The sequence below is a fragment of the Paroedura picta genome, chromosome 2 (genome assembly GCF_049243985.1).
Source record: "Paroedura picta isolate Pp20150507F chromosome 2, Ppicta_v3.0, whole genome shotgun sequence".
NCBI classification, from domain to species: Eukaryota; Metazoa; Chordata; class Lepidosauria; order Squamata; family Gekkonidae; genus Paroedura; species Paroedura picta.
This window is the reverse complement of record NC_135370.1, coordinates 139,478,087-139,501,510: the sequence shown is the minus strand read 5'-3', so window position 1 is coordinate 139,501,510 and position 23,424 is coordinate 139,478,087. Positions and strand designations below refer to the sequence as shown.

General features: G+C 41.9%; 1 long non-coding RNA gene across 3 annotated transcripts; it reads right to left on the bottom strand.

Moving 5' to 3' along the window:
* Positions 1 to 5,182: 5,182 nt before the first annotated feature.
* LOC143830464 (uncharacterized) lies at positions 5,183 to 21,502 on the bottom strand. 3 transcript variants are annotated; one of them, XR_013228461.1, is made up of 5 exons: positions 21,218 to 21,502; positions 21,020 to 21,096; positions 16,702 to 16,824; positions 15,000 to 15,780; positions 5,183 to 8,258 (listed from the first exon to the last, which is right to left on the bottom strand). It is a non-coding gene; the product is annotated as an uncharacterized LOC143830464 (long non-coding RNA). The 3 variants fall into 3 exon arrangements; XR_013228462.1 differs by having other exon boundaries at positions 16,702 to 16,777; XR_013228463.1 differs by lacking the exon at positions 16,702 to 16,824.
* Between the last annotated feature and the right edge of the window lie 1,922 nt (positions 21,503 to 23,424).

The window sequence follows — 23,424 nt, the reverse complement described above, 5'->3', positions numbered from 1 at the left end:
TTAATAGCTATGCAAAAGGCATTCTGCCATTTTGGCCAAATGCCCTAAGTTTTCAGATATCCAAAACAATAAGCAATATGCCAATCCCAGCTATTTCCTCCATATTTAATAATTGAGCAGGAAACTTTCTGCCTTCCTTAATCAGGTCAAGTACCCAGCTACAATTCTACCTTTCAAACCTCCCAAACAGGGGGGGGGGGAGATGATATTTTTAATGCAACCAGGGAAAGGTCCTTTTCTCTGTGAAAATAAAGTGTTTTCAAACCAGCTTATTTCTAGAAATATTGACTCTTGTATTCCAGTTCCAACACTCCTTTCACTCTTCACTCTTGACAAAAGGGCATGAAGAGGTATCTCTCAGGCTCAATTTAAATAGCCAGTTGGGTGTCAACTAATTACCCCAACTTCATAGTTGGCCCTTTAAATATTTTTTATTTTTATTTTTATTTTATACAGCTGCTCTTCCAATGATCTCGTGGCAGTTCACAACAATAAAACACTAAAATACAATAAAACCCTTAAAATCACCCCTTACAACAATAATAGGAAGCTGGCAATCACATATTAAACAATTCTAATTTGCCAATCCCCTCCTTCCCCATTCAGTCAGAGGCCAAGGCCCATTCCGCACAAAGTGGAAATGCTATTTTAAATAGTGGAATCTTGGTGTTCCGCATACCTTCATTTGTAGTGGAATCCAGTAGCGTTTCATTCGTTCCCCACAGGTTTCCGGTCTCGCAGGAATCGCTAGAAAGAAAGCGATTTTTTTCTGTGCTTGTTCCCGCCCATGGCCGTCAATCAAATGGAACAGCCAATGGGCGGTTGTTATCATGCTCCCAAAAAGCCCCTTTCCCTTTAAGCATAGGTTTAAAAAAAAAAACAGTTGCAACGAATATGTGTTGATTCGTTGCAACGCAGAGACCCATCTAGCTGGCATGTGAGCTGGCGATTCATCGTTACCACGCTCCCCCGAGTGGAAAAAAAAATCCCCCCCCCTGCATGGGTGTGATTTTTGGCCGAAATTAAAGGGAACTGTCGAACAGGGGGCTGTGTTGTGCTTGGGGACTTTGGGGAGCTTTAAAGCACTTCTGTGGAGGGACTGTAGCTGGAGAAGCCTCACTGGGTGAATGAAGCCTCGCTGGTTCATTGCTTTCCCCACTCTGAGGGGGAAAAAATGGTGATCGCTTCACCAGAAGTTCGGAGGAGAGAGCCAGGGGGAGGGACTTTGTTGCAACCGCTACATTGAGAATGCACAGGTCTTTTTCGCAAGTGTTGCAGGTTGTTGGCAAGAGTGTAGCGATTTTCTGAGGATGAATCCACTTTTCCCGATTCCCCAGAAATCACTACAATGAAGCGATTTTGGCGCTAGTGTTGCAGGAGTGTTGCAGATTGCTCATGATGTCATGCGTAATGCAGTTTTAGTGGAGAAAACAAAATGTAAGACTAGTGCTATATTACAGTTGTGTGGAATGGCCCCAAGTTTCCTTCCACTGGGAGTGAGGCACTAGATCTAATTATACTTTGGGGGATCCTCAGATGGAAACACCAGGATTCAGAAAAATGAAAAGCATGCCTACTAGATAGGGGATACACTTTTAGTTAACACTGTGTGTGAACGAGACCTTGAGGTACTTGTGGACTGTAAGCTAAACATGAGCAGGCAGTGTGATGCAGCGATAAAAAAGGCAAATGCCATTTTGGGCTGTATCAACAGGGGCATCACATCAAAATCACAAGAAGTCATACTCCAATTGAAAGGGTACAGAGGAGAGCAACGAGGATGATCTGGGGCCAAGGGACCAAGCCCTATGAAGATAGGTTGAGGGACTTGGGAATGTTCAGCATGGAGAAAAGGAGGTTGAGAGGGGACATGATAGCCCTCTTTAAGTATTTGAAAGGTTATCACTTGGAGGACAGCAGGATGCTGTTACCATTGGCTGCAGAGGAAAGGACATGCAGAAATGGGTTTAAACTACAAGTACAACAATATAGGCTTGACATCAGGAAAAAAATTTTCACAGTCAGAGTAGTTCAGCAGTGGAATAGGCTACCTAAGAAGGTGGTAAGTTCCCCCTCACTGTTAGTCTTCAAACAAAGGTTGAATACACACTTTTCTTGGATGCTTTAGGATGCTTTGGGCTGAACCTGTCTGGCCCCTTCAAACTCTATGTTTCTATTAGTTCTATATACAACTATGGAAGAAGTTACAAAAATGCTAAGCATTATTATAATCTTTCTGCATTTCTGAAGCTTAATTTCCTATTCAATTTATGTGATATTAACACAAAATCTTATGGATATAGATACAGAAGCAACCTGGATGGCCCTGTAAAAATTCTGTTTAAGTCTTCTTTTTCTTTTTTGTTTTAAGCCTTTTCGATCGGCAGTTTCAGACTTTACTGAATATATTAGTAATCATTCATCTAGATAGTCTGCTATCATTCTGATCATGTTATATAGTTCTGTTGGTGCATTTTATTTTTCCTGCTCAGCTATTAAAAGCCATGAAGTGTTCTGCCTGACCACAAAAATAGTCTGTGTGGGTGGGTGTTAGAAAGTAATTATGAGGCTTTTATTTCACTAATTATTGTTCAGCCTTTGAAATGTCATTGTAGGTCAAAGTAACAGCAGTTGTTTCAAACCAGTACAGAATTTAAATGGGTAGAACAAACAAAACCTAAGGGCACATAGACCTAAGTTCACAGCTGGTAACTTTACCTTAAACTCTGGAATAAGACAGAGACATAAATGTCAAAAACAATAATTCATCGTCATTGCTTAACATATGAATGAATAACCAGGTATGTGGAATAAGAAGGTCATCAGAAGATTAGTCAAAGTCAGAAGGTGGTTTAAGATACAGAGCAGTACAGAAACCATGTAAATTTAAGGTTCTGGCTGCCATGTCTAGATTTGGAGTATATATTCAAGGTAGAAAGTACCTTGGGATAACAGGTTCAAACCCATCAATCAGAGCAGTAATCTAGAATGACTGAATATAAATACAGCCATTATGTCAGATCCTAGTAGCATAAGGACAACTTTAGAAGCTGACCTAAGCAAGCAAACGGACATTTGGCTTGGAAGCTGGAGCTACAGATCACCCAGATTCTAAGGAAAGTCCAATTTAAAGGCACAACTTACGTCCAAGTTGTAATTCACTTCTAAACCAAATTGAACCCATGTCCGATGGCCCACCTTTCTCAGGAAACATTGGCCTTCACAGTATTTCAGAAAAGACTATTAAGCACCTGGAAAATTCTAGCACAGAACTCATGGACTGCAGTCAATTTTATTATGGATGTCTTTAATGAGGCACAACCTATACAGATTTTCACTTCCTACTAGAGAGCAAATCATAGACTAGCATTGCTAGATTCTTTTGTCTGTTAAAATCAATATGCTTAGAAGAATGTAGCTCTGTTTAGGAAGTTATAATGATTCCAAGCCAAAATTACTGTATTCCTGATTCCTCTGTTTGACTTTCATTTCATTCTTTGATCTGATAATGAGTTGGATAAACAATATTTTCAGATTTTATGTTTCAATATCCAACTGCATATACCAGGATCATACACTACCTGCGATCCATTCAATATGCATGGCTGTCATTTGCTCTGAAACAGGCATTACATATCTGTACAATGTTGCACAACCTCAAATATGCAGATGATACCACTCTAATGGCAGAAAGTGAAGAGGAACTAAAGAGCCTGTTGATGCGGGTGAAGGAGGAGAGTGCAAAAGTTGGCTTGAAACTCAACATCAAGAAAACGAAGATCATGGCATCCGGCCCTCTCAATTCCTGGCAAATAGATGGGGAAGAAATGAAGATAGTGACAGATTTTATTTTCCTGGGCTCCAAGATCACTGCAGATGGGAACTGCAGCAAAGAAATTAAAAGACGCTTGTTCCTGGGGAGGAAAGCTATGGCAAATCTAGACAGCATCCTAAAAAGCAGAGACATCACCCTGCCACAAAAGTGCGTTTAGTCAAGGCTATGGTATTCCCAGTTGCAATGTATGGCTGCGAAAGTTGGACCATAAGGAAGGCCGAGAGTCAAAGAATTGAGGCTTTTGAACTCTGGTGCTGGAGAAGACTCTTGCGAGTCCCTTGGACTGCAAGGCGAACAAACCGGTCGGTCCTAGAGGAGATCAGCCCTGACTGCTCCTTAGAAGGCCAGATCCTGAAGATGAAACTTGAATACTTTGGCTACCTCATGAGAAGGAAGGACTCCCTGGAGAAGAGCCTAATGCTGGGAGCGATCGAGGGCAAAAGAAGAAGGGGATGACAGAGAATGAGGTGGCTGGATGGAATAACTGAAGCAGTAGGTCCAAACTTAAATGGACTCCGGGGAATGGTAGAGAACAGGAAGGCCTGGAGGATCATTGTCCATGGGGTCGCGATGGGTTGGACATGACTTCACACCTAACAACAACAACAACAATGTTGCAGTGACACATATCAAGAAGAAGAAGAAGAGTTGCTTCTTATATGCCGCTTTTCTCTACCCGAAGGAGGCTCAAAGCGGCTTATAGTTGCCTTCCCTTTCCTTTCCCTACAACGGACGCCCTGTGAGGTGGGTGAGGCTGAGAGAGCCCTGATATCACTGCTCGGTCAGAACAGCTTTATCAGTGCTGTGGTGAGCCCAAGGTCACCCAGTTGGCTGCATGTGGGGGAGTGCAGAATCGAATCCGGCTCACCAGATTAGAAATCCACAGTCCTAAACACTACACCAAACTGGTGTAGCATGCATTACTGGTATATGAAATTAGAAATCCCAATTATAACATTTGAAAAAGATTTTAAAAATTTGTCAGTAATTTGCTTCCTTTATTTTCATATCACTGTTTTGATCTATCATTTTAATTTATAAAAACCATTATATTGTATGTATAGATTTTGAGAGATACTTTAATCAAAGAAGGGACAAAAATGTCTACGCAAATGAATAATAAGCATCTTTTAAAATTATTAAATTAAATCTTTAGGCCAAAGAACACCCCATTCTATAATTTGTTTCTGGGGAATCAAGGGTTATCTGTCCTTTCCTGGATTCCATAGATTGCCAGTTGTAATACCATTAATACAGCCCCTTATTAATGTTGGCAGAGTTTAAATAGGCAAAGAAATACAGAACTGGCTGCTTAAAGAATAAAGTTTTATTGAGAACTACACCTCTCCTCCAATGCCCCCTTGTAGGAGATTCCTCGTATATGCTGTTGAATCATACACCCAACAGATCTTGCATATTCTAATATGTAATACATGAGACTACATAGATTTAAAAAATTTTTTAGACAATACAGGGATTTTGAAAGTGTTTACAACATATAAGCACAGGAATATGGAGAGCATTACTTGCTTTGAAAAAATTGGTAGAGACATTCTGCCAATAAAAAAGAGCTAGGTGAGTTTCTTCCCTTTCAACAATTTCTGGACAGAAGTCTAGGTAGAATGCACACACCCCTTATTTTGTTACTCACACTTTCTGTGTTATAATGGCTCGCAATCCTTAAACCCATTTTCTAATAATAGTGGTTGTGTCCATTTCTCCAGCACCTGTTTGTCATTCCACACTGTAGTTTTCAGACCTTCAAGCATGCTTTTGGGGTGTATATGTTCAATATACTGTGCTCCTTGCCAAAGTCATGCAGGTAAAATAAGAAACTCTCTTTGCAACAGCATTCACAGATAAGCAGCTGCCTCACTCCTTGGGTGCTTTAATGAGTAGTTACTCATTTAATTACTAATTATTCAATCACTATAATTATTCTTAAAGATAGTTTGTTTATACAAACATATATTTAAATAGATTTCTATTGCTCTGTTGCCTATAGAATAGTTATATTACATTTAAACAATTGTGATGTAAGAAAGAACATTTCCATATATTTGATCAAAAATCATTGCTAAGGCACATGGATTATGGAATCTTATGAAAATTTACTTCTGTTTCTGTTTCAGATAAGTTACAACTTCTATGAATGGTACATTAATTGAGACAGTTTGCTACAAACTCCAGGATTTGCTGGCTATTTATTTTTTGAGCTTTTTATCTCCCCCATGAATTTTGCAGGGGGAAGTTTTGTTTCACATACCAACAAATATAAAAGGTATTTGAAAATAAAATCCTGAGCAGTAGCTGAGTTCATTATCAGCAGTAAAAATAGAAAGAGTTCTATGGCACCTTAAAGACATTCATAATACATTTATTATGGCAAAAGCTATGAGCCAGAGTCCACTTTGTGAGGCGCATGAAGAATTGCACTGAATTGTCAGATACATCCACACAAAAATACAAATCGAAGAGTGTTCAAGTGGGGGAAACTGCTACCAGAGAGGCCAGAAGGCCCAGTTTCTCAGGATACTGATGTGCTGCAGCATATAGAAGGCTCCACCGTGAGGGAGCGCCTGGGCCCGGCAGAAGGCTGGTAAAAGCGGCGGCAGACGGCGGAGCCTTCCGCCAGGGCCAGGCGCTCCCTCGAGACGTCCAGGACACCTCAAGGGAGCGGCTGATCCCGGCAGAAGGCTCCTGAGGAAGGGGACCGGGGCGGGAAAGGAGCAGGGATGCCGCGTCTTTTTTTCACAGTGATCCTTTCTAAGTACTGGGCCTCAGTGGCAGACAATGGGTCATACAAACACACCCTGATAATAAGAAACTTGCTGAATGAAGTTCCTGTAGGATTGCTGAAGGAAAACCTTTATGTTTATATCTTTGTGTGTGCAGGTGTATATGCTTCTCACACACCTAAGTATGCATTTCAACTGAATGTAACCTTTCATGCCTGATAAACCTGGTACTGGTTCATGAAAGGTTATGCCACAATAATCCATTAAGAGCTCTATCAACTGAAAAAAAATTGTCACACTCTTTAGTTCCAGGATATGACTTCAACTATATTGTTCAAGTCCACTGTCTCTTTTCTGTGTATCCTTTTTTCTGCATTCAAGTATAGCACTCCTGCAATTATCAGAAACACATCTGTTTGACTCCCCTTTGTGGTTTGTTTCATCCATCTCCCTTCATCCCTTCACTTCCAAATTGCTTAGTAAGTGACTCATACCCTCATCTCTCAGCTCCCTTCTTGGACATCTAGCTTTCACAAATTTCAAACTACTGAAACTGCTTTTGCTAGGATTTCTGGTGACCCTAGGTGGGGCCCTCTTGTGCCCTCATTTTTCTTGATCTGTCACGTTTGACAATGTCATCCTTGAATCTTTCTCTCCTGATGTAGTTTCCATGACACTGTTCTCTCCCTGCTTCTCACACACTGCCTAAATTTTGATGGCTGTTCTTCTTTACCTTTGTCTCAATCACCTTTTCTTTCTCCAAAAAGAAACATGAGTCTTGTGGCACATTAAGGACAACATTTTATTCCAACAAAAGCTTCTATAGATTTAAACCCACTTCTAAGTTCATATTAGTGGTTCATTTTTCTGTTCATTTGTCATTTATATGTCATAAACAAAGTGTCCCAAGAGGCTAAAATATTCTATTGGCTTGCAGGTAGGCATAGGGCGGTAAGCACACAGGGACCTGGATGGATTCAACATGGCCACAGCTTTTATTTAATATACAACATTGTTGGCCCAAACTTGGCACAGAGTTTGGAGAGCCTGCAGCATTGCTGTTAACCTTATCAGTTGGCCACAGCGGCACCAAGGAGCCCCCTGTCTCCAACCCTGGGAGCATAGGTCCCCCTTGCCGCTGGGTCACCCTATCAGGAGGCGTTTCAACCTGGAGTGCCAGAGATAGGCACAAACCTCCTCTGACACTCAGGCCACCTGGCTCTGTGAGCTTCCATTCTCCCCATCTGTGTTGGCCTAGCTCCCTCCAAGCCACCCCATAACTGGGGCCACAAACCTGTTGAATTCGATATCCCTAATTGAACTTCCTCAAGCAGGTTTTCTGTCCGTGCCAAAGCCAACTTCCAAAAACTGTGACATTTGACAACCATAACAATGTTGTTGTTGTTAGGTGCAAAGTCATGTCCGACTCATCGCGACCCCATGGACAATGATCCTCCAGGCCTTCCTGTCCTCTACCATTCCCGGGAGTCCATTTAAGTTTGCAGCCACTGCTTCAGTGTCTCCACCAGCCACCTCATTCTCTGTCGTCCTCTTCTTCTTTTGCCCTCAATCGCTCCCAGCATTAGGCTCTTCTCCAGGGAGTCCTTCCTTCTCATGAGGTGGCCAAAGTATTTGATTTTCATCTCCAGGATAGGGCCTTCTAAAGAGCAATCAGGGCTGATCTCCTAAAGAAGGTAAAGAAGGTAAAGGTAAAGGTATCCCCTGTGCAAGCACCAGGTCATGCCTGACCCTTGGGGTGATGCCCTCTAGCGTTTTCATGACAGACTCAATACGAGGTGGTTTGCCAGTGCCTTCTCCAGTCATTACCGTTTACTCCCCAGCAAGCTGGGTACTCATTTCACCGACCTCGGAAGGATGGAAGGCTGAGTCAACCTTGATCTCCTTTATATATATACTAGGGGCAAAGCCCGTTGTATCCAAGAATACAACGGGCGCTAGAGCTTGGCAGTGGGAAGAGGAAGGGGAGGAGTTGTCCAGTCTGTAAGGGCATGGGGTTGAATGTGTGTGTTGTGTGGGAGGTTGTGGTGGCATGGTGGCAAATGAGGATATGGGTGTGGAGATATGGGTGTCAAGAACCTGTGGTGTGGAATGTTCGTTGAGTGTGGGAGAGGACTGACCTTTGAGAATTTTGGCATAGTGGTAACAGATGAGCTTTCCAGAGCCCTGTCCTCAGATATGTGAAGGGAAAATCAGACTGGAGACTCTTCTTAGGGGAAGATTACATGGCAACCAATTCCTCCCAGTTCTGTGTCATTTCCCTTCTTGTGTGAATTAGGCCACATTCACCGAAATGCCCCTCTGCCCTAATACACATGGGGTAGTCACAGTACACAGGTGTGCACCCTGTTCCTTCTGTCTCCCATGTTTTCACTGTTGGTAAAATGTTATGTGCCCACATGCTTCTTTCATGGTTGCTCCTTAGAAGAATGGATTTTTGTACCCTATTGCTTACTACCCAAAGGAGTCTCAAAGCGGTTTACAAACGCCTTTTCCATTCGTCTCCCCACAATAGTCAACCTGTGAGTTATGTGGGGTTGTGAGAGATCTGAGAGAACTGGGAATGGGCTGCAGTGACCCAGCAGGCCTCAGGGGTCTCAAAGCATTTTCCAATCGTCTTCCCTTTCTCTCCCCATAGCAGACTCCACATGAGGGAGGTGGGGTACCGAGCCTCACAGGGAAGCTGGCAACCCTAAGAGGAAGACTCTCTGTGCACAGCAGTCTTGACCTTAGTAAGGCTTTTTATACTGTTTTTGTTATTTGCCAGGCCAAGGTTATTTGCCAGGCCAATAAGTAATTTCAGTTACTATGTGTCTCCAGACATTTACTTGTTCTCTGTTTACAGTTTCAGGCTGTAAATATTTAGTTAGATCTTCCTGCACTTTCCAGACTCACAGGAATGATGCTGGTCTGCCTGTCTGTGCCCCAGAATACAAACAGTTGCCGGTAAGGGCTTTCCATAACCCACAGGCCAGGAGGGACACTCCTGCACCACTCCCTACCAACTGCAGGCAAAAATGGCTCATTTGAAGGCTGGACTCTGAGGCATTGTATGATTTTGAAGTCCCACCTCCGAACCTCCAGGAATATTTCCAACCCAGGGGTAGCCAACCTACAGGTGTGGCCTGGAGAGCACCTGGAATTACAGCTCACCTGCAGAGTATAAAGATCAGCTCCCCAGGCAGAAAGGGCTACTTTGGACGGGGCGTGGTAGAGAAGAAACATTTAAGGCTTCCCACACAGGTTGTTGTTGAATTGAAAGACTTGAGGCCTACTGCACAAGGTTGTTGTGCAGATGAAACAGGAGACAAAAGAGCCAATTTCCTGTGCAGAATAACGCTGTGCAGTGGCCTCAAATCTGCAGGCAGTTGCAAAGAAGAAAGACACATGGCTTGGCTGTGTCTAACCTCCGGGCAGAGCAGTATTTTAAGTGAGAAGGGGCTTTTCTGTGGCCTCCCTGTCAGGCAACTGTTTGGCAGAAGGGGAAAGTCCCCCCCTCAAAAGGAAGGCCCTCATGCTCCCCTGCATTGCTCTTGGAAAGGCCTCCTTCTCTCAGTCATGGGCTGTCAGAGGCTCCTTTGCAGCAGGCCTGAAAAGGGTGGGGGGGGGGCTCCGGCCAGCTCTGTCAGGGTTCTGAGGCCATTTGCAGTTGGACATGACAGTTAGGGCAGCTTTGGGGCAAAAAGGGCTGGCACAGCCTCTGTTCTCATCCCCCTTGGCAGCCCTTCTGACGTCCTCTCCCTTTGGTGGTCAGGAGCTGACTGGCAGCCAGACTGGGCTGGGTGAATGGAATTTTGGTCTGTCCTGGTGAAGGGCCAATAGGAAGACACTTTGCACACTTCCCCATTGGCTGCTTGGCCCTGGATGGGCACTCGGAGGTCCCAATCAGGAGCCGCTTCGAGGCTCCTGATTGGGCCCTCTGAGTTTTTATCCTGGACAGAGCCCGCCCTAACTCCTCCCCAGGTGGCCTTACATTTTTATTTAATATCACAGGAGCGGTTAAAGATTATTATTATTTATTTTTTTTTTGGCCAAGCAGGATCAGATGATGATAACACTCAATCAGGATTCTAAAATTAGCTTCTGAAAAATATTGGCATAAAAGTCATCCTGCCCAAAATAGAAAAGAGAGTTCTGGAACCACCCAATAATGTGTGGAAAACAACAAGACCTTCAAATCAGTATGAGGCCTTACCAAGGAAAATAACGCATGCTGATAATGTCAGAGTTGTCAGATTTATCCTCACAACAGTATTATGAGGGAAGTTAGGCCTGCTTGATGCGAATGGGGAGTAGTTTCATGACTTAGAAGGATCTGAATTATGGTCTCCCTGGTCCAAGTTGAATTCTCTATACTGACACAATTTTAGGTCTGTTAGAAATCCTCTGATCATACAAAATAAAATGCAATACTTACTTGCCTTCCTTTTTTTAAACAGAATGCCAACGCCATTATAGAACTCATGTCCTGGAGAAAAAGGTGTGATGTGTAACAGAGTTTCAAAAGAGAATCAAAAGTGAAGACATCATGTTTCTTTCCTGTTGATACCAGGAAAGTGGCAGCCAACTTATGGTGACCCTATAAGAAGAGATGGTTTGCCATTGCCTCCCTCAGTAAATTCTGTCTTAGTGGTCTTCTACACAAGTACCCAGCTTGCTGGGGGGTAAAACGGTAATGACTGGGGAAGGCACTGGCAAACCACCCCGTATTGAGTCTGCCATGAAAACGCTAGAGGGTGTCACCCCAAGAGTCAGACATGACTCGGTGCTTGCACAGGGGATACCTTTACCTTTTTACACAAGTACAGACTTTGCTTAGCTTCCAAGATCTAATATACTGTACCATTTCACATCACACTAAAATGAGTATATGTGGTCTTAATAACTCTGAAATGACTTTACTACAGAAAAACATGAATATGCTTCCATATGCTTCAGAATGCGAATAGACATTCTAGCTTAAAGTTGTTAATATCTTTTATGTGTTTAGAATAGTAGAACAGGTGGTCTTGTAGCCAAAACAGCTTGATTTAGAAAAAACCCTGAGATTCTGTCATTGGTTCACATATAATTACTGGTTTTATTTCTTATGTTAATAGGAGATATATGACTTTATGATAGTTTGCTATATACCCAACTAATGTAATGTGTGACCTTAAAACACTACTGTTGTATACACTGTTGTTGGGGGTTTATTGCATGGATACTCACATTTCTGCTTTATGATATTGTGTTTTCTCATAAACATGATGGTGTAAACAACTTTTCCCTCATTTGATCTAGCGGATCAATGAGCACACACCTGTTAACCAGTCAACCAACTTGGTAGCTAATTTCTAGGATGTTTCAGTTTCCAAAAAAAATTCAAGGCAGTAAGCCAAAGCCAGAACAGACAAGTAAATATCCTTTCCCTGTGGCACACACAGCATAATGGGAATCATAGTTAATGATCTGAATCCAAACCCAAACCTTGTTTTATGGAATGCTCACTCATTGTTAAGCAAAGCCGTATGGGCATAAGCGCATACTATTGATTCTAAAATTGATTTTTTTTTAATAACTAAAGCACGGTTCACAAATCACAGTTCTGGCATTCGTACTGAGACCTCATCTGTGCTTTTGTTATAGCTTGGCTCAAACTGCATAGTTCAGATTTCGAAACAATGTATTTCTCATGGCTTAGACAGGTTCTGAACTACGTATCTCTGGACCAAGCTGAATTGATTGATGCCGAAAAAAAGAATGCGGACATGGGAAATGATCTTTTAATATTCAGTGTTTTCTGCTGCTACTTTTGAATGTATGACAATTTATATTTCAAGCCTTTCCTTGTAATTATTGTAATTATCATTAATCATCAACTTCCACATGAAATGGAAATACAGAACACTGAAAAGGTCACAGCAGCGGCGAACGCAACCGTCTTTCAAAGAAGATACGAGGCATTAACATTCAGCTGCCTCACTTGTGTGTGACAAAGATTGTAATGAAAGCAGCAAATGGCGCAACGTTATTCTACCATTGTGAAAAGGATCGGTGTGAGGTAAAAATTACCAGCAGGAATAATCAAATCTTGTGGCATACAGAATCTTAAACCTGGATACAGGTCTTGTTCTACAAATATGTCGGCTACTGTTCTTTGACCAGCTACAGATTTTGATCAATTGAATCTCCAAATTATCAAGCTTGATTAACAAAACAATCTCTGGCTAAAAAAGTTTAGCATTGTTGGTCAGCGGAAGACCACAAGTTTGGTTTGCAGGAATGTCCAGGTTGAATGACTGGTATGCCCAAAGAGAACCATTGTTAGAGCAGAAAACTCTGAGTGTGGTAGAACAATGGTCTGACTCCATACGTGTGCTCATGTCTGTTCATACATGTTATGCAGAAATCACATCACCATAAGTGTAGAATACTTGTGATGTCCCTCTCTTGGTATATCATATGGAACAAAACTATAGTATGGAACATTTTACAGATGGATCTTTTGGATTTGTGTTTCTAGTGTGCGAATCTTTCATGGGATCCCGTGCATAAGTTAACAGCAGCAACAAGAATCCTGGAGTAGTTTGAGTAGCAACCATGCCGCCAACATTGATGGTTGCTGAGCATTCTTATGTTTTGTCTGAAGAAACGTTCCACTGTTGTAGTAAGCTAATGATATAGTTGTATGCAGATTGCTTTGGAACAACTGCAGGTAACTCCTCAACTCTTACACACCATGCATAAAGACACAGCATACATATCCAAAAGTTGCCAGCATAAAGTTGTGAATTTCTTCTGGAAATAGTTTCCGATGCTCCAGGTTATCTGATGGAGAAACTCTTCCCATTTTTGAGGCAGATTCTTATGTGCCAGTGTAGTGCAACCTCATTTATTCAATTGGCCTATGGAATATTAGTTATTCAGATAAACAGTTTGGATTTTACAAAGTGACATGATGCTACAGGTTGTTGTTGTTAGTTGCGAAGTCATGTCCAACCCTATGGACAATGATCCTCCAGGCCTTCCTGTCCTCTACCATTCCCTGGAGTCCATTTAAGCTTGCACTGACTACTTCAGTGACTCCATCCAGCCACCTCATTCTCTGTCGTCCCCTTCTTCTTTTGCCCTCGATCGCTCCCAGCATTAGGCTCTTCTCCAGGGAGTCCTTCCTTTTCATGAGGTGGCCAAAGTATTTGAGTTTCATCTTCAGGATCTGGCCTTCTAAACAGCAGTCAGGGCAGATCTCCTCTAGGACTGACTGGTTTGCTCGCCTTGCAGTCCAAGGGACTCGCAAGAGTCTTCTCTAGCACCAGAGTTCAAAAGCCTCAATTATTTGATGCTCGGCCTTCCTTATGGTCCAACTTTTACAGCCATACATTGCAACTGGGAAGACCAAACCTTGACTAGACACACTTTTGTTGGCAGTGTGATGTCTCTGCTTTTTAGGATGGTATCTAGATTTAATGGGAGTTTTAATGGGGTTTTTAAGACATTGTGACCCACCATGAGCCACTTAAGGAGTGGCGGGAAATAAATTGAAAAATAAATAAAAATAAATAAATTTGCCATAGCGTTCCTCCCCAGGAGCAAGCATCTTTTAATTTATTTGCTGCAGTTCCCATCTGCAGTGATCTTGGGGCCCAGGAAAATAAAATCTGTCACTACCTCCATTTCTTCCCCATCTATTTGCCAGGAATTGAGAGGGCCGGATGCCATGATCTTTGTTTTCTTGATGTTGAGTTTCAACTTTTGCACTCTCCTCCTTCACCCGCATCAGTAGGCTCTTTAGTTCCTCTTTGCTTTCTGCCATTAGAGTGGTATCATCTGCATATCTGAGGTTATTGATATTTCTCCCTGCAATCTTAAACCCAGTTTGTGCTACAGGTATGACTTGACAAATCTTAATCCCAATGCAATATTAATCCGAATTTGATGCTATGACATGACCAATGAGGGTAGTCCAGGGTCGCTTAGTAAGGAGTCTATCTATAGTTTATCTACTGCTAACTGTCCTGCTTACTTGAAACACAGAATTATACTTATCATTCCCCATTCCTTAATGGGCTGCCAATCTGCTGTTTTCCACTTCTTGTTACTTTTTCTTCTTGTTATTGTGCTTGGTGCCTTCCAGCATCCCAAGCTCCACCACCATGTTTCCTTATAATGCTACACCTATGATTGGGTTCAGCCAAAAGTTTTCCCTGATGGAAGGAGGGGGGGATAATTTTTGCTCATTCTCTCCTCCTACTGTACCTGGGAGGCCCCTGTTTGTGCAGGGCAGAATATCACGGGGGGGGGGGGGGTTGGGGAATGCAGCAGGAGGGGGGAAGAGAAAGTTACTCTCTGCTGATGGTGAGATCCAAGCCATTTGCTCAAATAAAAAGGCCCAATATACTTCATGATAGTTCTCATTCAATACCTACCAATTGGCAGCCAAGGATGGAGTTAATTCACATGCATGCTAGCTGCCCTTAGGAGAACATAGGAGGAGAACATAGTTGGTCTGATTTATGTTGTGTGCATAATACCATGTTGTACCTTCAGAATGCTCTTATTGGCATGCCTGTAAGATGGATAAAACAATTTAGTTTGATATATATATGCCAGTTTTCCTCCTACCCTCCTTCATATGTGAGCCAGCTTGCTAATATCAACAGGTAATAAATCCAGTAATAATGATGATGATGATGATGATGATGATGATGATGTCTTCATTCTTAACCTGTAAAATAGGGACTGGCCTAAGTTTATCACATAAGCTTCATGACAGAGTAAAATATGAACTCGTGTCTACTGCTACTACTCCTGCAAAAAAAAAAAATAAATAAATAAAAAATAAACCACCTAACGTTGCCTGAATCACACCACAAGAGGTAGGATTTCTTTGCCATTTGGAGGAGCAGGCTCTCATATGCAAAACATGTGAATGCTCCAAACTGCCACCCCCACCCATTCACAATGAAGTCAGTCAGCGTCTATTACAATGTAAAAAGATGAATCACCCTGCCTTAGTCTAAGGATCTGTTTTGTTGCTTTAATGGGCAGGTTTATAAAACATGTAGTTAGATGATTTTTACTAAATTATGCTAATTGTTGTTTTTAGAAGTCCTTCTAAATCTGTTTTGATCGTTCCAGTGCAGCAGTGATGTATTTGAAGTGGCGGCATCAGAGCGGAGCAAGACTGAACGGCTCTGTCTCTCTTGCCTGTGGAGGAATGAAACGTGAGAGAAAAACAAAATGGAGCTGGACCTACATTCTGAATATACATGACCTAATCTACCCTGCCTCTAGAAGAATGACAAGATTGTGGGTAAGGGGCAGAGAAGAGAGGAAAGCTGGAAGAGTTTAGCTAGTCATGTATTGTTTAGAATTTGCTGCCGCGTTTTTACCCTGTCCAATTATAAGGAAATCCAGCTTGGCTATTCTTTCCCTTCATCTGAATGTATTTGTTTGAAAACATCCATGAAAATATGTTTGCATTGATGAGATGAGCGATACACTAAACACTGTGCTAGAATTATAGGAAGGAGGGGGAAGGAATCGCATTCATTTGTTCCAAATGATTAATTGAAAGGAAGGTGCAGACAGTATAGGAGGTAGCAAGTATGCCTGGTGAAAAATCCCTGCGTCTCTTGCCTGAGCAGAACCTCCCTTTACATTTTTGATGTTAGCTAGACCAGCATTCAAAAACTGCTTCAAAATGTTTTCCGGGTTTTTCCCCCCCTCCTGAAGCTATTCATTTGCATGAGGACTGGAGCATTCCTTTCAACAGCACATAAGTCAGTGTCCTTGGAGAGAGGGGCCCTATTCAACATTCAGCAGAGGCACTTGAACTGCCTCAATCTGCCTAATTATTTAGGCCATGTGCAATAAACCACAGTACCTAACAGCTGCTAGTGGTAAGGATTAAGGAGAAAAATACTTAATTTGATGCGGGAGCACATGTGCTGTTATTTTGTGGGAGGGAGAGGAGAGGTAGTTTTTACCTGCTCCCTAGGGGGGGTGTGCTAGATACTTGGCATAACAGATATCACTTAATTGTGTCAACAAAGTACAGTTGGGTTTGTTTAAAGCAAATATGGGGGGGGATCAGTTTTGCAGAGAAATTGATTAGTTGATGCTTACTTGACTGTCACAGTAGCTGCCTCATTCAAAGATAAAATTGGGTTGTTTTGTCTTCAGTATAGGGAGGGAGGGGTTCCTAGGAAAAAAAGATGCCATCTAAATCTGGATTTGTCTTTCTGGGCTCTAAATCAATAAAACAATAGAGAGACAAAGAGGAAAATATACTGAATCATCTATCAAAAGAGGTTTTTGTTCCCATTTCTGACCCTGGTAAAATGTGTATTACATCCCCAAGGACAAAGAAACAGAAACTGAATGTAGCTGACTGTAAACCTGCTGTCTAAGGCAGAATAAGGCAGGGACAAGATTCAAGTAATTTTTCTGGATCTCTCAAAATTAAATAATTTCAAATTTCAAGGTGACAGTTGATAAATATGAAAACAGATCTTTCATACCTAGATTAGTATGCAGCCTATCAATAAAGGAAACGCAGGAGGCATTTTTAGAAGATGCTCTTAGGGACTGAGTAAACTCTCTTAAGGGCAAATAAGCAACACTGTTCTGTTCATCAGTTTTAGAACATCCTTTCTGCAAAGAGCTCAAGGCACCATATATGATCATCATTACCACATTAAACAATATATATTATTCTTCCAAAAAAGTGTCAAGACTCTGATTGGCCTTCATTGGGGAACATTAATAGGGTGATATTGGTCCCTGACTAAGGTCCAGTCAGAGGCTCCCCTGCCACACAGACACTCCTGCTCCTCCTTATCCATGTTGTCACCCAGCACTTGGCCTGAGGAGGAGGTAAGCCAGGAAGCTGGAGATGCTGCACTCTGCTGAGCTCCACTATGCTATGTTCCACAGCCTCCTGGCCACTGGGAGGATGGGCAGGGACATCCAGGTGCACTCTGCCACAGCTACCCCATGTTTCTGGCCACAGGGAGAGCTCTGGGAAGCTATCCAACCCAACTTGTTGCCTGACTTTCCCTGTTCTGCAGAATCAAGGGTAGTGGGGTGGAGGATGAAGGGCAGCAGGGTTCCTGCAGAGTGCAGTGACCCAGCTGTAAAGCTGAGCTATCCTACTTTGCAGGGGCCCTCCACCTTCCTGCTGTTCTATGGTCCATTTTAAAAAGAGCTTTGCTACTGGTCTGTTTCTTATTTTTCACTAAGGCAAAGAGAAGACAAACTGGCCCATGTCATCTGGTGAGCTTCATGGAAAGGTAGGGTTTTAAAACTTGGTCTCTTCTGTTCTAGGCAGAGTCTGCACGTACTTTCTTTATTCAATTGTCAATCCTGTTGAATTCAGATTGCTTTGAACTTGGGTCTTCCTCTCCCCCCCCCTCCCCATTGTAACAGGAAAGTCTTCTGCACATGGTTAGGGTAGTTCAGAAGGGGGGGGGGGGAGCCAAGCCTCTTTCTTTCTTTTCTTGAAGGTGAGGGAGAGAAGCCAGGCAGGGAGCCTCTTTCTTTTCTTGGAGGGGTGGGGGAAAAGATCGAAAAAGGCAGAGGAGGGAGGAAAATCCAGGACTGACAGAAGTTGAGAGAAATTAGGGGCTTCTCCTTTAAGGCAAGTTTGTCACATGACCATGTGTGGCCTATCAGAGGTTCTCTACCACGGAGCTTGGTTTCCCAATCCAGATATTGAGCATTAAAAGCACTCTAAGATATCACACAATAAAGGTAGGGTCACTCCGGATCAATCCTTCCTGCTGCAGAAGGAAAATTTAAATCACCCCAAATCTAAACAGAAATCGCATTCTGTATAGAGGGCAGGGACTGAATCGATCTGGGGTTGGAATAAAAGCTCCGTGCAGTTTGCATCCTAGTCTGATATTCTAGCCACTGCACTACATTAGCTACCTTTGAACCGCTTTGGGTTTTGAGAATTTTTCTTTCTCCTATCAATAATTACGTATGAAGAATATATTCATCTATCAAAGACTGAAATGATTTACAAATCATTAATATCTAGAAGTTATACAAAAGTATAATAAATGAATTACTGCTAAAACATTTCTGGAAAAAAAAGAATGAATCTGCAACTCTAATTCAAAACAGCTGTGTAATATTTGTAATACTTTGCCAAACAGAATATTAGGCTTACTCCAATGGCCATAGCTGATAGAATGCTGGGGGGGGGGGGCAGCAAGATGGACCCAAGCTTTGTCTGCCTTTAACCTTTCCCTTTATGCCCTCCCAGTCTGCAGGGTACTTATCACCGAAGGAAGGAAGGAAGGAAGGAAGGACAGAGAGACTTTGCCTTTATTACCCCCAGGCCCTATAACTGGCCAGTGTGCTCAAACAAATCCTTTTCCTTTTTCTGTTGCAAGATAGAGAAGCAGACATGCCTACTGTAGAAATACACACAAGTTGTAGCCACAGTAGCCCCTTTCCCATCTGAGCTTTCTCCTTTCAGTGGCAGCACTATAGAAAGGGAAAGCCACAACCTCTGCCACCTGGCCTCTGCCTCAGTGTAGCCCAGGGAATGAAATAGTTTATGCACAAACACAAGTGTGCTTACATAAAATCTGAAAACTTCTCCCTCAGAATCAGAGAGATAATGCATAATAATGAGTAGAAATGCTATACATAGAAATATCTATTAAGACAGTCATGTTTGGTAAGAAAATTGGCTAATTACTCTGGGTGGATGATGTCCGTGTCAAGCACATACATTAATAGTTTTCCCCCTCTCACTGTTCCTTTCACTGTTTAGCAAAATGGAGCTAGATAGTTCCAGAATACAGTTTTCAGAAAAATTCTTCCAGATCCCATATGTTGAAAATCATTCTGTTTTAATTTAGCATATTTAGTCTATTTATGAATGGATGGTGATTTTGCTGGATTTTGTTTAGTACATTGCTGGTGCATATACATAGAGATTGACAGGTAACAATATGATACTGACATTTACTGGCTAGAAATATGCAGAATTGTTTTCCTTCTCTATGGAGACTCACCGCTAAATTTGGAGGAGATTAGAAGTTAGTGAGAGAAAGAAGATATTGTACTAGGAAGAGGGAAAGGAATTGTATATGAGGTGAGAGGAACAAGGGTATTTAAGGCAAAATTACTTTAAATTATATTAGTACTTTTAAATATAAAGCATCAAAGTACAATATTGCTGGATATATACTAGAAACAATATGAGCCACGGGGAAAGCTCTATCTCTTCATTTTGACTCCTAAGATAGCTGCCACATAAATCAATTATCACAAGAGAGATAATTTTTTTGAAACTCACCCACCTTTTTAGCAGACTAGCCATTCACCTACAAGAGTTAAGGTACAGATGACTTCACTAGTGGAACACAGGATATTCATTTGTTATGTTGTACTGCCAAAAAGTTCTGAGGGAGATAATTTTGTTCCCCCCTAAATAAAAGCAATTTTGTTTTGATCCTTTTTGCCACCCTCAGGATAAAGGGGTTCTGAGCCAATTGACTAGTTTTCTCAGTTGATTTTGAAACGATGAATTTTAAATCCATGCTCAAACATTCAAGCCTTTATATTCTAATGCAGCCATTCCAAGCACTCATAAACGCATACTGTTAAAATCGCCCTCAATGGTGATTTTATTTACCGTTTGATCACCTCCCTTGTAACTACTGATTAATTCTTTCTAACCATTATAACAGTTGTTGCCTACATTCAAAGAGGTTCCCCAAGGAACAACCCGAGAGAGCCAGCAAATCTAAAAGCAATAGCGTGAAATGAAATATATGTTTGCCCTTTTATGTGCTGTAGCTGGATATTCAAAATTTATGCTTTTAAGCTGTCAATTTAATCAGCAGTCAAAGCTTTTTTATATGTATGGCAACTAAATAAACTTCTTCTACTGGTCACTGATTGGTGACACCACTGTAATAGGTCACAGTGGGACAATAAGGATGACTAACTGATTGTTTGTGGGCTATTTGATTCCTTCGCACATTACTGTACATTTCCTCGTGTGAATGAAACAGCTGCAGGGACACAGCACAGATAACTTTCAAGTATGAAATGAAATGCCACTTTGATGTGGTCTCTTACTCCCTCTCCCCTCTTTCCCAAATTGCTCGCACAGGTGGCTGGACTAATTAAACAGCAGTAGTTCTTCCTGGGTGTTATTCAGTGTTCATATTACTGTTGTCACTTATGTGATAATAATGGGATTCTGCATATTTCCAATTAGCTATCTGTAGTTATGCAAGCCAAGGAAGCCAAATGGTGTCTTGCTGGCCAGATATAACCCCACCCCACAAAAGTGCATGTTTCTGCCCATTTATGCCAAGAACATTTTTGTGTTATCAGAAACAAGAGGGTCCAGATTTTGATAGCACTTCTTGGTCACTGAAAAAGTCAACCTAGGAGGCTAGATGCAATGTAATACCTTTAGTTTGTCCTGTACAACATTTAGTGGGCCACTTTCTTCAAGAGGTGGGATCTGCTCTTCCTTTCCTGTTTGACCTGCAAATTTAATTAACAGATGGCCCATTAACATCTTCCCTCCTTTTTATTACATCCCTTAGCCATGGGGGAAGATACAGTAGAGCTCTCACCTCAGCCATTAGCTGAAAAGCATACTTACCAGCATAGGTAATGTTTTGCATTGGAAATGTTGCCAACCTTCCTCTCGGTCTCAAAAAGGCCCTGGACCAGTGTTTGCAGCTCTGTGTCCGAGACTGCCAGACATTCCTCGTATAGATCATGTACCGCCTGGAATGGTTATTTTTAAACCAGTGGGCTGATCCATTGTGCAGTACTGGTCAGACCTGTTTTATAAGCAGGACATAGAAATCCTAAAGCAGGCGCAAAAGAAAACAATAGCTAGAGTTTGGAGACTAAGCCTTATAAAGGCTGTGGTAACTGAGAATGTGAAGTCTGGAGAAGAGGAGGTTGAGGGGGATGTGATTACTTTTTAAAGTATTTGAATGATTGTCATTTAGAGAAGAATGGGTATTGTTTCAGTTCGTAGTGGAGGGTAGGACTAGTAATGATTTTTTTAAAATTATAGATGTAAAAGTATCAGCAGGAAAACATTGTGCATATAAGGGCAGCTCAGTGGTAGAATTGGTTGCCCAGGAATGTTGTGGGTTAAATACCTCCTTGGAGGAATTTAAGCAAAGAATGGATGATTATTTATCAGGGTTACTTTAGGTCATGGTGCAGGAGATTGGACTGGGTGGAAATTAGGTCCCTTCCAACTTTTAATTCTATGATTTGATGAACCTATGGCCTGGAGAACTGCCCAAATCTTAAAAACAAAATTACAAGGTGGCTCTCATTCTAGCAGATGCAAAACAACCGCAATGGCACAAAAGCAGTGATGGCTTCATGTTGAGCATGGTGGCTAGTAAGAGCGACCCACATTATTGGCCACTTACTATTCCTCAGATGTGTTTTTTTCCCATTTCTCCTACTCATTTTCTCAGAATTACTTGATTAAAAAAAAGTCTATTGCCCACATGTATAAACCATCTCCATATAAACCAACAGTCTAAAGACAAACAATACAATTCATACAAACACCTTCAAAAGTTAGTACAGTCCTTCAGAAGGCCATATTTCACACCCCTAAGGGAAGTTCCTTAGACAAGAAAGAGCTAGACATACAGAAAATATGGGAAGAGGTTATGGCCAACCATGCCATTCTAAGAGAGTATTCAAGCACTGATATGTAGAGCATAAATGGTGTGGGTTCATAAAGATAGAGACAGCCCTTCAGATATGTGGCCATCAAGTTATGATAGATAGCTGGAAGAAGACTTGGCTGATGGGTAGGGCCTTGCTGGCAATGTATTGCGAGTGGCAACATAACATCCATCATGACCCCAAAATGGGGTAATTCACTTCTAACATCATGGTTTAACATTGAGCACTACCCAACCCAATTACATAATTTCAAGTTTATGTTGGAAGTGATGTAATGGTGTCAGCAAGACACTGATCAGCTCCCCTATTTCCCCCCATTTCCCCCTGTTGCCCTGCTGAGCAGCAGCAGGAAGAGCTGCCAGGGGGCAGCAAGACTCATCCCAAAATAGGCAAGAAAGGATATATCAGTCGGTACCTGTGCAAGTTTCTTTGTAAGGTTGATGGAATTCCATTCCAAGTGGCTAAATGTGGTACCTTCCATAAGGATAGATTCAAATAGTAGTCGTGTTGGTCTGAAGTAGCACAATAAAATCAGAGTCCAGTAGCACCTTTAAGACCAACAAAGGTTTAGTCAGGGTGTGAGCTTTCGAGTGCAAGCACTTTGTCAGATTACAAACTCCCTTTTGAATAGTCGTTTAAAGGAACGCAACATACCTTTACTTTGAACCTGGAAATAAGCCAGTAAAGTTGCTTTAATGGTGGGGAAACAATTAACCTCTGTTAACAAATGACGAACAGTTTGGACTATCTGTAGCTTCCAGATTGTTTTTGCATACTACCATAGCCCAATCTAGAGATTACAGAAGAGTAGCTCACTACATGAATGCCAGAACGATCCAGAAGGGTTGATACACTATGAATCGGATATGAATGGAAGAAAGCAAACTTTGCCACCAGTTCCGGGAGCAAAATTATAATAAAGCACAGCAGATGCCTGCATTTACCTGAGGCCTCTGCTGGAGGTCTTGCTTGCTCTGAGATCAGTGTCAAAGTACAGCAGATGTAAAATGGGACTCGATCTGCTTCTGCTGCATGAAAAATATGAATCCTGAATCACACACAACTTCATGCATCTCAAGATAATGCTTGTGAGGTAAACTAGTCCAGGAGGGAGGAACTGACCCATGGTTTCTGAGGGACCCA